Source organism: Sceloporus occidentalis, unplaced genomic scaffold (assembly GCF_023333645.1).
Source record: "Sceloporus occidentalis isolate IW3139 unplaced genomic scaffold, rSceOcc1.0.p SCAF_4, whole genome shotgun sequence".
NCBI lineage: Eukaryota > Metazoa > Chordata > Lepidosauria > Squamata > Phrynosomatidae > Sceloporus > Sceloporus occidentalis.
The window spans coordinates 9,643,918-9,658,920 of NW_028316984.1; positions in this window are offsets into that span (position 1 = coordinate 9,643,918).

The following is a 15,003-nucleotide window of genomic DNA, read 5'->3' on the forward strand; positions in this document are numbered from 1 at the left end:
TTTATTATAGGGCCTTTTTATACTTTGCATTTATAATATATTCTGCTTTAACTGCCATGGCAACATGCTATGGAGTCCCAGGATTTGTAGTTTAGTGAGATGCTTTCTGGCTGAAAATCCTAAAGACTCCGCCTTAAACCTCAGTACCCAGGTTGCCATGGCAGTTAAAGTGGAATATAGAACTGCAATTGTGTAGTATCACAGGGAGCAGAAATCTACTTAACCTTTTGTACTTGAATATATTTATTAGATTTATAACTATGTTGGGAGAGTAGGCTGAGTTATCTCAAAGTTCTTATCACTGTAACATACATTGCTGTCAACAGTTTGTAAATTCTGGAAAATTGCAGATGTTTGTCAGGCTATTTGGTGGCTTTAAAAATATTTAATTTTTTATTTACAACCTTATATACTGTAATTTATTTCATACTTAGGGCTCCCTCTGAATACACAGAAACCACTGGTTTGTGTGGAACTATTTTGCTTGCAAACTTTACAGGTATTCAACCACTCAAAAAAGAGTATTCGAGACAGCAACAGCAATAATAATAATTAGAGGGAAATAATATATATACACATACCAACAATGGAGAGATAAGAGTCTTAATGTCATAATTATTAACCATAGCTTGTAAATATAAATATCAGTAACAACCAGAAGCCTGGCTGCTCCAAGTCAATGGAAAGCTCTCTGAGGGCATCAGCTACTTTATTTTCTTCTTTCTTTACGTGAATATCTAAAGATCTATCAGACAGCAGTCACTTTTAATATTTGTGAATAAAGCTATAGAATTTAAACCCTCTTTAAAGGCTTACGCAGCAGTTAGCCTTCCTTTTTATAGCTTTGTTGCAGTTGGAGTTTTTCTACATGTGATTTTCTATTCTTGAAAGGGCTTTTGATTATTACTTCTCTAAAGGTGCAGGAAAGGTGAAAATGATAATTAAATCTTATCTCAAGTGTAATTTTATGATTATATGGTAGTATATCCCAGAATGATGGATCTGAAATTGTTGTGGGCTATGAGTAAGTCCCCTGGGTAAAGCTGTAGGGAAAGTGCTAAAACATGACTTTGTAGTCCAATTATTTTTATATCACCATTTGAATGAATTTCCCACTCCCTGTATCCCCTCTCTTCTTCTCATCTCTTTCACTGGTGTCATTAAGTAATTAAAAGACAGACACACACTCTGGTGTTCATTGCAAGGGTTTGTCTGAAATTGCCCAAAGCTGAGGAAATGTAACATCCAGTCAAACACTCACTTTTATTTGTGTTGAATGAAAACAAATAAGAGGCACAATCTTTTCTTGGCATGGATTGCAGGCTGGAGCATCAGCGTCAGTTTGGCATTTACTCTATTGTTCTCAGAGGTTTAGATTGTGGAGTTATTGAATCACAGCTCGCAGGCCTGAGTTTCCAAAGCTAGTGCCTTGCCTCTATACCTTGGAAGGGATCCACAAGGGAAAATAGAAATCGTGAATTCCATTTCAGATAAGAGTTCTAAGAGAGAAAAAAACAGAAGCCTACTAGGTACACCACTGACCTGTTGTCTGGAATTAGAAAATAATTTAAAAGAAGATGATAAACCACCAACTTTTTTTTTTAAACCCACAGCCAGCTCTGTTCAAAGACATTTCTATGAACGTGAGAAGCACTACAACAGAAGAATCTTAGAAGTGAGCAGAATGAAGTACCTGGTGCTTCCAGGTTTAGGCAACCTCCCTCTTATGTCTTACCACAGAAACAAGAAGTAGAAATCAGTACTGCAAAACATTGCCACTATTAGGAGATGGGGACAGATGACAGATTGTCTTTCTCTTTTTAAAAACACAATAAAGATGTAACTACAAAACCATCGTTGCTCTGTTAGTTCATACATGTTCTGCCATTGCCTTTGGTTAAACTGCATCTGCAGGGTTTTGTACTGTTTCACAAATCTAAAAAAAAGAAAAAAAAGAAAAGAGAATTTTGATCACAGACAGCAGTGGGAGCAAAGAAATAAAGAATGACAGAATATGCTTGTGGCTCCACTCCTGGGCTTGGGGAGAGCAGAACTGTTCCTTCTTCTGGTTTCCATAGCCAGTATTTATTACAGGCATGTAAACACAAACATCCAAATACCTCCTCCTCTACACCACAGAGCTCATATATCCCACCGTCCTGCTTTCCCCATGAGTCTTTTTCTAGGGCTTCCCACTCAGCCTTCTCATTCCTCCTGAGTTCTCATCTCCTATGCCCTCTTGACACCCCTTTCTTAGGGATATCATAGGGAACTAATACCTCATTTCCCTTTGTTCATCTCCAAAGGGAGAGTCCGGGGCCGTGTTGGGCTTGGAAGCCAATACTGGATGTTTCCACATTAGGTTTCCACATTGCCCCCATGGCATCCTCCCAAGTCTAGCTCCTTCTACACTGCCCTGGCTATCTCTACTGGCCCACCAGCTGTCCTGTCTCTCATCATTGGGTCTTCATTGTCCCAACCTCCATGGTCACTCAGTGGCTTCTACTTGGAGAGGATGTCAGAGACGTTTTTAGATATGTCCCAGTAGCCAGACACAAAATCACCCTTCCATGGTCAGTGGCCAATATAGAGGGAAGGGGTGTTTTATAAGCATCTGGCTATGTCCTGGTAGCCAGGTGGAGAATGTCAAAGGCATCCTCTGGGACCTCCTGGCAGTCCTCTGGAGCTCCCAAGATGGAGTTCATACAGGCAGATGTTTCTCTGTTTTGCCTTGTTCTCCCCTGGCCACTTAATGACCATGTTGGAGGAGGAGCAGGAGGAAGGTGAGGCCCATAGTTTAATCTGGAGAAACTTTACATTGTTTCCCCTGTAAAAGATCTCATCCATTGGCTCCAGCCATAGGTCCACATGGTTATATTTACTGTAGAGATCAGACCAAGGAACCTTTGTCAGTACGAGTGCCATCCTTTGTAAGTACTGTAAGCATTTTGGAAAAGAGAAGCACAGTGCTTTGTTAGAAGTCTAACTCATTTTTCTGAGCAACCCATTCCATCCTTTTGGCTTCTGTGTTGTGTACAGAGAATAGCCTGACAGCAGGGGGATAAGACAGACTATCTTGGTGTGAGCTATGATAAAGATCCCTACAAATCAAATTTGTCATCTTTAAGAAGAAGCTGGTAAATATATAAAACAAAACTAACACAGGAATTCATTGCATTATGAAACAAATAATGTGAAGATCACTGAACACTCTGTAGACTTTGAATAGCCTTTTAATATTTCTATTAATAAGTAAACTCCCTAACAGCCCAACCAAAAACCCTATTAAAAAACCCTCCTTTCAGTGTGTAAAGCAAACCCTAGGAATATTTCAGTCTTTAATCCAGATTACTAGGGATTGTGAAAAATGGAGTATGATCCCCCCATGAACCTTTCTTCACTCACATTCCTCCTCCCAACAGTATACATCTGAGAATCAAGATGCCTTATAATGCTGGATCAGACAGGAGCCTGAGCATTCAATATCCCCAGCTTCTAATGATCTTTGAAAATAAGGTTGATGGAGCACAAAATGGAATGTTATTAGTCATTGTACTCATTCCATCCCATGACACCAGATGAAGAGATAGAAGAGCATTTTTCAAATGAACCAGCCTGAAAGATGGTCCTGAGATGATGGACTGCCTGGAGAAGGGCAGTTGATCTGTGACAGTGGCTTTGGCCAGTATGATCACTGACAAATTTCTAGCTATCAACTTTTTTCCACCCTCACTTTATGAAGCATTACTTATCTCAGCAAAAAAGGTGCAGTGTATAAGGGGTGTAGTACAGCCAACAAAAAGCACATTTGAGTTCCATAAATTTAAAAAGAGAAAATACTCTCACAACCACGGAGTCCTAAAAATGCTTAATTTTATTTGGTTCTCATCCTAGAGATACACTTCTATGTAGTGTATACAGTTGCTCAAAAATGTTACAAAATGGTGACACTGGTCAGTGGTGAAAGACTGAGTTTAGGTGTACTTTTTTCCTGCTACACAATCATAGAATCATAGAATTGGAAGAGACCCCAAGGGCCATCCAGTCCAACCCCCTGCCATGCAGGAACTCACAATCAAAGCACCCCCGACAGATGGCCATCCAGCTTCATTTTAAAGACCTCCAAAGAAGGAGACTCCACTACACTCTGAGGGAGTGTGTTCTACTGTCGAACAGCACTTACTTTCAGGACCTTCTTCCTAATGTTTAGGTGGGATCTCTTTTCCGGTAGCTTGTATCCATTGTTCTGTGTTCTAGTCTCTGGAGCAGCAGAAAACAAGCTTGCTCCATCCTCAATGTGACACCCCATCAAATACTTAAACAGGGCTACCATATCATCGCTTAATTGTCTCTTCTCCATACTAAATATACACAACTCCTTAAATCTTTCCTCATAAGGCATGGTTTCCAGACCTTTCACAATTTTGGTGGTCCTTCTCTGGACAAACTCCAACTTATTAACATCTTTTTTGAACTATGGTACCCAGAACTGGACACAGTATTCCAGGTGAGGTCTATAGAAAGCAGAATGGAGTGGCACTATTACTTTCCTTGATCTACTGATGCATCACACTGCATCACACTGTTGACTATGTTCAACTTGTGGTCTACTAATACTCCCAAACACCTTTCATGTGTAGTCTTGTTAAGCCAGGTGTCCTCTGTGCTACCTGTATCTATGCATTTCATTTTTTTCTACATAAGTGCAGTACCTTACATTTCTCACTGTTGAAATTCATTTTGTTAGTTTTATCCCAGCTTTCTAATCTATTAATGTCATTTTGAATTTTGATCCTGTCTTCTGGGGTATTAGGTGGCTGGAATGCAGTTTAGTGCATTCTCAACAATATGTTCAAACTATTTCCAGCATAATTAAAATGTCTGTGTTTCACTATTAGTGTGGCTGAGATAGTTTGAATGCATATTATCTACTGTGAAAGTGAATGTTTTGGAATGCCGCAGGTATGTGTTCAAACCAGTTTTAACAAAATTTGTAATATTATAACTGTTTTCACCCATTTTTATTTACAAAAGCATTTCAACTTAACAATACATAACCTAGAATGTATCAAATGCATATCAAGATTTTTAAATAAAAATAATAATCATAGGACAGGTTACAAATATGGAAAGGGTATTCAGAAGCTAGCAACCCATAAAAAGAGCAACGAATAAAGATATTCCCAAAATACTCGCAAGAAAAATGAGTTCATTTGTTCATTTATTTTTTCTTACCTGCCTTGTCTCTTGACCCACAAACCCCTGTTGATTGCTTGCGATAATAACATACAGAAAGACAATTAAAAGTGTAATACTGTCACAAATAACCTTTAAACTATATCCAAAGGGATAACTGTGATAGTCTGTGGCAGCAAAAGCAAAATAATTTTGAGGCACCTTAAAAATCATAATAAATAAGTGAACATATGCCATTATAGATTTGTTATTCTTTAGGAGACCACAAGACTCCAGTATTTATTTATTGTTTACTATTTTGTTTCCCATTCCAGGAATGAAAGGGCTCTATAGAACAACTTTAAATAGGTATATACATTTCTGGAATATATAACAATATCAGGCACACATGACTATGGCCTGTTACAGACAGCCAAAATAAAGCTGCTTCGAGTCACAGTGGAGGTATGGTGTTTCACTGATGCATGCGTCCTAAGAGTCCAGAAGCCACACCAAAGCCATGATCCAGTCCTTAGGGCTGGAGCGTGGCTTTGGTGCGACTTCTGGACTCTTAGGATGCATGCATCATTGAAACACCATACCTCCACTGTGACTCGAAGCAGCTTTATTTTGGCTGTCTGTAACAGGCCTATGTGTCTTTCTAAGACCACCTTATCTGTGCCATCCTGGCAACCAAAAACCTATAGCTATGTTCCACATAGGTAGAATATCTATGAAGTACAGAGAGGTATAGAACACAAAACTGATCTTGCTGTAAGCTGAAAGTGCTGAAATATGTGTGCGTGCATGGAGATATTCATATGAGAGAAAAGGTTCCATTATGTATTCTGGGCACATGTATTTTAGGGCTTGAAAAGTCAAAACTAGAACCTTGATTTGGGCCCAAGAGGAAACTGGTAACCAGTGATGCCCCTAATGCTGTGTACTCCTTATTTCCATTCCAGTGAAGATATTTTGAACCACTTGCTGATTCCAAATTATTCCCAAAGCCAGTCATGTGACAGTTCAAACACTTCATTTATTGTATGCTGCCCTGAGATCTTTAGATATAGGGTAGGATATAAATATTTTAATAAAATAAACATATAAAAATCTATCAATCAGACACCAAATTGATGAGGTGACAATGTCCCTTTTCTTTAGGGATATAGTTAATAGCTTCTTTCAGATGTTTAAAATGTGTTTAGTCCCACATGTGTGTGTATGCAGACCCGCTGAATTAACAACTGAGTAAGCTGATACTTATGTAGGTTTCATTGATTCAATGGTCTACTCTAGTTGAGAAAACAAATTGAATTTAAGTTGTAGTCCCAAAGACACATCTATCCAAACATTTCAACCCATTAAAATTCTGTTTCACAAGTGCAAGAATGGTTTGGGTTTTACCAAATTTGAGGTAAATATTCTCACAGATGGGCTTTTGTGAATCTGTTAAAACCTCTTTTTTACTTTTATTTACCCTGCTAAACTACAAAGAAATGGAGAAATCATCATAAATATAGCTTATTAAACCATAAAACAGGTATTAAGAAATTGAGTTTGAAATGTATTTATCTGATGTGAAATAAGTGAGGTTAGAGCATTGACTGGGATTTGGGAAATCCAGGTTCATGTCCCCAAAGAAAGAAAAGCAAAAGAAGAGTTTTGGGCTATGTGGAAGAGAATTGGGCTTATTAAAAATGTGTGCAGTTGTTTTCTCTTTCTTTTAGTATCAAAACAAGCACGGGAAGAGAATAAAATCACAGACCACATTTTCAGCTTTAATTTTTAGTACAAACATGGATCTTAAATTTTAATGGCAATTTAACCAAAACTTAACAGCTAAATATTTCCCCTTCCAATTTAAATGTAATTCGATTAGAATTTTTAAAATATTTACTCAACATAATAACTCCCTTCCTCTGACTTCCTTGTGTGTGGCACAGGGCAAGTATTTACAGCGGAGGGGCCTCCTCTGTCGACTGAAGGGATACCTCTTGAAATTTAGAACTGTGATATTATCAGGGCTGTAGTTAAGGTTGTCATACTTCCGGGCCTAACCCCGAGTCTCACGTTCTTGTGGGTTATCTCCAGGTTAGAGACAAGGATGCAAATCCTTTAGTTTTGGTCTGTCCAAGTCTGGCCCACAGAAAAGGGCTGCATGCAACTCCCAAGCCCAGGTAATGGTATAGCAACTTTCTGCAGTTTGAAAAGCTTAACTGATTTGTTGCTGTAACTTAGGACTTTATCACATGGAGGCAAATTGGAGGCATGGAGGGAGAGAAGGGGAGGGCCCAAAGACATCAGGACCACCCTTAAGAGACTGAGCCCTCCCTCCATGGCAACAACCGCCATCTCCCATCATGGAGGGAGAGAGGGGGATTGGGGATTGGAAAGGGGCTAATGTTGAATTTTTAATTGTATTCTGTATACACTTTTATTCCTGTAACCCGCCCGGATTCTTTGTGATTGGGCAGGCTATAAATAAATAATTTATTATTATTATTATTAAATTGTTTAAATCCCATGCAGAAATGGAATTTTAAAATCTGTAGAACACACACTTTTGCGGGTTGTTTTTCAGATGCGTTGGTGTCAATGAGAAATAGCACGACATTAATCCAAATGCAAGGTTGACAAAACACACTCCTTTTTACTTTCAGGAAGTTCCCGAAACTAAAAAAGGAATGGGTTTTGTCAACTTTGCATTCAGATCAATTGTTGGGTTATTTCTTATTGATGCAAACATCAACTGAAAAACTACCTGCTTTTGTGGGTTTTTTTTCTAATTTCAGTTTGGGTTAATCCTGAACGTTGTGTGAAAAACAACCTGCTTCACTTTAAAACAAACTTCTGCATGGGATCTATCCCGTGTGAAAAATTGCTTACAAAGATTGTTGAGAGGATCCAGATATTTACTTAGCTTCCTTCTTCCCTCTCAGTGGTGGTGAAAAGGCTCACCCTCTACTCTGTTTTTAATCCACCTTCTAGCTAGAAGCTTCTTTATCCTGTCTCCCCAAGCAGGTGAACAGCTTAATGTGCAATGCTTAATGGCATTACCAGGCATTGATTTTGGCTCTGAAAACTTAGGGCCTGGGAAAATTCTGAACTGGCAAGCCTACTCTAGATTGTACAAACTAATAGAGAGTCCTTAGGCTGGAACGTGGCTTTGGTGTGACTTCTGGACTCTTAGGACGCATGCATCATTGAAACACCATACCTCCACTGTGACTCGAAGCAGCTTTATTTTGGCTGTCTGTAACAGGCCTATGACAGCTGCAAAACTGCTCTGTACATGTAAGCAAGGTGGGGGGGGGAGGGAGACAAGAGGGATTTGATATATGCAGGGAATTCTCACTGAGCCCCTATTAACTTGATGGTAGACAGGGTGGCTAACAGATCTGGAAAAAGAGATTGAATGTGTTTGCATACCTAAATCTAATTGTTAGTCCCAACTAGAGTAGACCCACTGAATAGCGAGAACTAGGGACAGCAACACTCTTTTAAGTCAGTTCTACTCTAGTTGGGACAAATAGTTGGACAAAGGCCTATATATGCAGATGCACATGAATGTATGGGCATGTGTGTGCACATACACATTTTTATATTATTTTTCATTATGGCAGTAAGGGATCAATTTATATGGCTGCATGTAAAAAATAGCTTGAACCTTTGTGTTATTATTGGTGGATGCACATCTACAGACCTGATTCAAATGTCTTCACCAAACTGTTACAAAAGTCTTTTCTATTTTGGTGCAAATGCTTCCTTTCCCTGTATCAGTCCCTGCACAAAAGAAGTAAATTTATAGCTCATGGCAGGCTCTCCCCTGGTGTTTACCAATCCTTGCATCATGAGCCTCCAGCTCCTGAAGATGTTTCCACACTAATAGGATTTACTTTTACAAATATCCGAAAACCTTTTAAAGTGGAGATTAAATTGTTTAGCTCAATATTTAATCTGTTACTTCCTCCTTAAAGATGCCCAGTGGAATTTGTCATTCAGTGAGCTGATAACACATAATATTGATCAGTCATAAACATAAAAAAAAGCAGAGAGTTCGTGTGAAGTTGTCTACAATCTCCCTCCTCCCCCTTTTCTTTTTTAATTAAATTTTGATCTGAACTGCTTTTGATTAATTTTCTTATTTGTAAGCACATGTGAATTCAGGGAGCTGGACAAGTTTCTTAAGTTGCCTGGCATTGGTCTCTAGTGTGTGGCTTAGCTCAAGAACAGGATTATTGTCTTTTTATGGTTTTCAGATATTTAATAGCTTCTTCCTGTCATTTTCTGAATGAGTGAATAAGGTTTAGCCCTCCGGGAGCCAGCACAGCATCAGAGAGTAGAGAAAATGACTCAGATCTGTATACTTGACTGATTGCCTTAGTCTTAATTGTTCTCTTAATTAGCTGCAGTAGCAACTGCATCTGGGGAGAGATCATGGTATTGGTAAACAGCTCCACCTTGCAGCTCTGCATAATGCCTTTTGGACATATGACAATGAGCTCCTAACACACTTGTATCTCCATTGAGACACAGACCTGCCAAATCTTAAACCTTCCCCCACATGCCTTTGCCCTCATCCTTCTGATCTGTCTTACATGGGCGCAGAGCACAAGTCTCCAACTGTTTCTTCCTAAACCAATTAAGCTTCAATATGAGTAGTGTTGTCTAAAGCCAGTAGGAGGAGTCCTGTTCCATTACTAATGCCCATTAGTGGATTTCTCAGGAAAGTCAAAATGTGGCTGGCTAACACTGTGCTTTGCCATTGCTTTGGGACTGTCCAATGCTCCATCTTGCTAAAAGCCCCCGGGTGTCTGGGGAGTATATATTGTTCTTTATGACCATAGCATATAATTGGTTTACAATTTCATAGCTGTGGCTTCATAAGACAAGTTCTACCTGGGTCTATGTCCACTATGCCCAGAAGTCCACTTACTGTATGTGCAATCTGCCTGACACACCCAGGCAAGTGTACATAAGCTTACACCGTAAGTCAAATCTATACATGTTTCCTACTACCATGCACTATGTCATAATTTTATAGCCAGTTAGACAGAATTTTAGGCTGTATGTATTTTCCTCTAAGTTACATTTGACATGATAGAGTATGGATAGACATAAGAGACATGGCATTTTTTTAGCAGTACCATTTAGCTGGAATAATTTCTTGATTAAAATCTGTCAACCTCCCCTTTAAACTCTCTCTCTGTGTGTGTGTGTGTGTGTGTGTGTGTGTGGAGTCAAAAACAAAATATTTCAAATGACAACTAGTGTGTCAATTTGCTGCTATCTGATTTTACTGTGATAACTACTGCTCTCTTTCATATTGTTGTTTTTAACGAATTGCTTATTTGGACTTTATGATTACTTAAAAATAAAAATTTCGAGCACATTAGAATACAGAGATATGAATAAATTCTATTTCTTCCTCCTCCATTTACAAGTAAAATAAAGCAAAATATTTTAGAGGTTTCTGGTTGAGCAAAATATCAGAGAAATGACAAGAAAGCAAAAGGAGTGTCTCTTAAACCAGCAACATTTTTCTATTTTGATTCTAGGGAATCACCACAACCATCACCTTTGCCTTGACTGAAATAGTTAAGCAAATTTAAAGCTTTGTTTCTAGAAGAAACATCCAAGAAATTTTGAGCCAGATATCAAAGTCCAGCAGGGTCTTCATAAACATCCGGATTATGCTTGTGTCTGGGATTACAAAAGCAATAGGTTTCAGAAAAATTTTTTCACCTGTGTTGAGTTTGCTGAATACTAAATACTCTATTCTTATCAAGCTAAGCTAACAAACACCTTGCACTATCTTTTAAAAAATTACAAAAGCATCACCTAAAGGCTGCATCCTTATCAGAACAGCCTGACAAAGGGAGACAATATGATACTATGGTAACAAATTTCTCAAGACGGACACTGGCTGTCACTAAAGAGCTACAAATATGCTTTTATCTAATGGCTGTATGCCATGAGAATTAACTACAGGCAACTGATGTGAGATTTTCAAACTGGCAAATACCCTTAATCAAGAAATCAGTTTGTTTCATGTATCTTTCAAAATATGTGGCTACAACCTTGCTGGATCTTGAACTCTATCATGGAAACAAATCAGGCTCTTTCAGAAGGAACATAATTTGGTTTAACTAGTTGTCAAACAAGCTGATAGTGAAGTTACAACTTTCTGCATCATATTTATTCAAATTTATTTCCAAAGAATTCTGCGTTCATACTTCCTACCATACTCAGGCACCTTAGTAACACATTGGAGCTATAGCTGTGACAGCAAAACTCAGTGTTATGTCAGGAGGGACAATCACTAAGTTGGTAGACGGTCCCTGGTTTGTTCTGTGGCATGGCAGTTTCTAACATTAGCCATCAAATGCTAGCAGCAGTGCAAAGCTGATGTGCATGAGCTTGTATGCCACATGGGCTACCCTATACTTTCTAAACTAGCCGAGGGCTGCACACACACTACAGAAATAAACTGGGAATTTAGCCCTCTCTGTCAGAGAGCCCTGGTGCCACAAGAAACTACAATTCCCAGAATTCCATGGCATTGAGCCATGGCAGTTAAAGTGGTGTCAAACTGGATTATTTCTGTAGTGCGGATGCAGCCCAGGTATAGTGGAAGATAGATTGTCACTGCCAGTGTCATAAACCTAAAAGATCCTGGATGGTAAGGCTTGCAAAGACTTCTCTCTGGGGCCTCATTCATACTCACGTTTTTATGCTGGATCAGTTCGAATTGCTCCATTGGTTCAACACTGAATAGATGTTCAGACTATGCTTGCCATGATCAAAGCTCTCAGTGGCAATTTAACCCATTTCACGTTCACGTTTAATTTGGAATCAATTCAAAATGGCGATCAAAGCTGGCATTTTTTTTAAAAAAAACCCTGTCACTCAAGTGACATGCATCTTCATCACTGTAACTTATCACAGATCTTGTTCAACAATAAACAGCAACTGCACTTTTTAAAAAAGGATTTTCACATGAAACCAATGCATGCCAGGGAAGAATCCTACATGCCACCCATGGTCTCCCCCCCCCCCCCCAGCAAAGCCATGCAAATGCAACGGTGCACAGATACCATCAAAGTTTTTTTTAAAAAATCATGTTGCAACAAGCCCCTGCCAAGGGACCTCTTCCATGACTTCCCCGACCTCTGGCCAACAGGGAATAGGGAACAAATTCACAAGCAGAAGTCAAAAACAACTGTACAGTGATTTAAAGTGACCACTTGACAGCACAGAAAGTTTGAATTCATAGGATTTAAAGAGCTGGTATCTTCACCCAGGGGAAAAACAATGGTGGTTTGCCAAGATCTGTGGTATGGGTATGTTCCACCCCTCTGCCCACCCTCTATCCATTGCCCCTCCCTCCTGGGTGCCCTGAGTAGGATTGGCAGCACATTCCCATTGGCAGCTCCCTAAAATAACCTTTTTTAAAAAAGATGTGGCAAAAGCCTTGGTTTCAAAAGAATTGGGTTAAGGGGGATTTGTGCTACTTGTCCCTGAAATTCAAGTCAGAAAAAACTGGCACAAGTGTGAACCACCCCCTTTTAAACCGGTTTCCATACCAGTTCAAAACAGTGTGAATGAGACCTAGGAATGAAGAGATTCACAAAAAGGTAAAGGAAACTACCAAATTAGAGGGACCCATGGCTTTTGTTGCATGATTTTCCTGGATTTTATCCTGACTTTAGGCATTCTTACCTATATGTATTTGGGCCACCATCTAGCCCAAACTTTCTCATATATATAAAATAGGAAGTCTAGTCCATGTACAACTGGTATTGTGAGGCAAAATGTGGACTCTCTTTTCTGATCAACTGTTTTGCAAAAAGACAAGCCTGCCTCATCGTTGAGTTCAGCCAATGAGTGATGTTTTATATATAAGACTGACAATAGGATTAAAGGGTTTAACTGCTGGTGTGTTGGCTGAAAAAGCTGCAGGGGTTTTAAAGCCAGACTTGTAGTAGACTCCCCAGTACTTTGCCTTCTCCCCTCTCACTTTCCCAACTGCTTCTGACTTCAGGTGGGAGTAAGGGGGAGATAGAGAAGACAGTGAGATTGCATGCATGCCTCAGGTGTATAGCAGAGGAGAGCCGGTGAATTGCAGTGGGAACAGCCTGTCTGCTTTTTGTTTTGCTCAGGAGAACAAACAATGGTGGAGAGAATGAGAGAACCAAATGGGAAATATTTTCTTTTTATTTAAGTGGATGAAAGCACTGCCTAGGAAGTGGAAGAGAATTTGGGAATCAATTGCATAGGTTGGTCTTTCCCTCTCTTTGGGTTTTTGCCTGGGAAGTGGAAGAAAATTTGGGAACCAATTGCATAGGTTGGTCTTTTCCCTCTCTTTGGGTTTATGAAAGAGAAACTGCTTTCAAAAACAAAACAAAGGAAATATTGATGTGAGGCCTCCCTGATGGTGGCTGCTAGCCCAATATTTTCTCCCTCCTTCCTGGGCTGAACTACAATAGCAGCAAGTGACCATCCCATTGCATGCATCAGTCTTAAAATCAACACCACAAACAAGTAGCACAGTGGCAGCTCAAAATGATTGAACTTTCCTTCCATCTCTTTTAGCATTACAGTTTTGAGCTCTTTCTTCCTTGCCCTCAAATTTCCTGGCTGGAACCAAGAGTGACAGTTACTTCTTACAAATCTTTATTCCTTGATCCATCCAGCACCCCCTTCTCTCTTCCATTTCCTTTTTCTCCATCTCTTCCCTTGTCTTGTCTTGTCTCCTCTCATTCTCATTGTCTTGTTTCTTTGTTCTCCTCATGATTTCTCATGGCAACACCCTTTCCCTTCTTTGTATGTGTCTCTTTTTTCCTCCCCCTAAGAGAAAAACGAAGTCACGACTTGTTAGATGATTAGCAATTTTTATTTATGTATTGCATTACATGCAGTACAGCTAGCTTCCAGGCAGACAGGTGTATTTAAAATTGCTCTGTTGCCATCTATTGCCCACATAGTCTGTTATTCGTAGAATCAGAATTAGAATAGTTAGGATATCATAGGGCCTGAAGAGACAGGCCAAAATAAAGCTGCTTTGGGTCACTTTGGAAGTGTGCTGTTTAAATGACACATGCATTTTAAGAGGCCAGAAGCTGTGCCAAACCTGCACTCTAGTCCTTAGGTCTGGAACGTGGTTTTGGCATGGCTTCCAGCCTCTTAGGATGCATGCAGTATTTAAAGAGCATACCTCCAAAATGACCCAAAGCAGCTTTATTTTGGCCTTTCTGCTCAGGCCCATAGTCACTACTACCACCATTACTACCAGTTCCCCCTTCAAAAATATGTGGTAATTAGTACTAAATAGCATTAATAATAATAATAATAATAATAATAATAATAATAATATGTTTGAGGGGGAGGAAAATACTTTCTAACAGTTAAGAGGCCATCTTTTTAGCATTCTGAAATGTGACTCCTTTTTTTCCCCTCCAAAAATATTGCCATTAAGGGGGACCGGTTAATGAGAAAAATTCTACTGAATGGTTTCTCTGTATACATGTACTAAATGTGAATTTTTAAAACCTTGATAAATCAAAAGGGGATTGGCTTGTTAACACATGTGTAGTGGTACATTTTGAGCTCTAGCATCTTGTCTTGACAGTCATCATACCTATATTTCCAAGGAGAACCCAAAAATAGAAGTTGCTGTATTGAAGACCAATGAATTCTAGAAGCTTTCATCATTCCCAGCAGTGTGTTGGGGTTCTTTTTTTAAGCCAGCGGGTCTAAATTGCATATTCTGTCACTTTGATACTTTGAACTATCCCTGTCCCTCTTTTAATCTGTGAGATATCA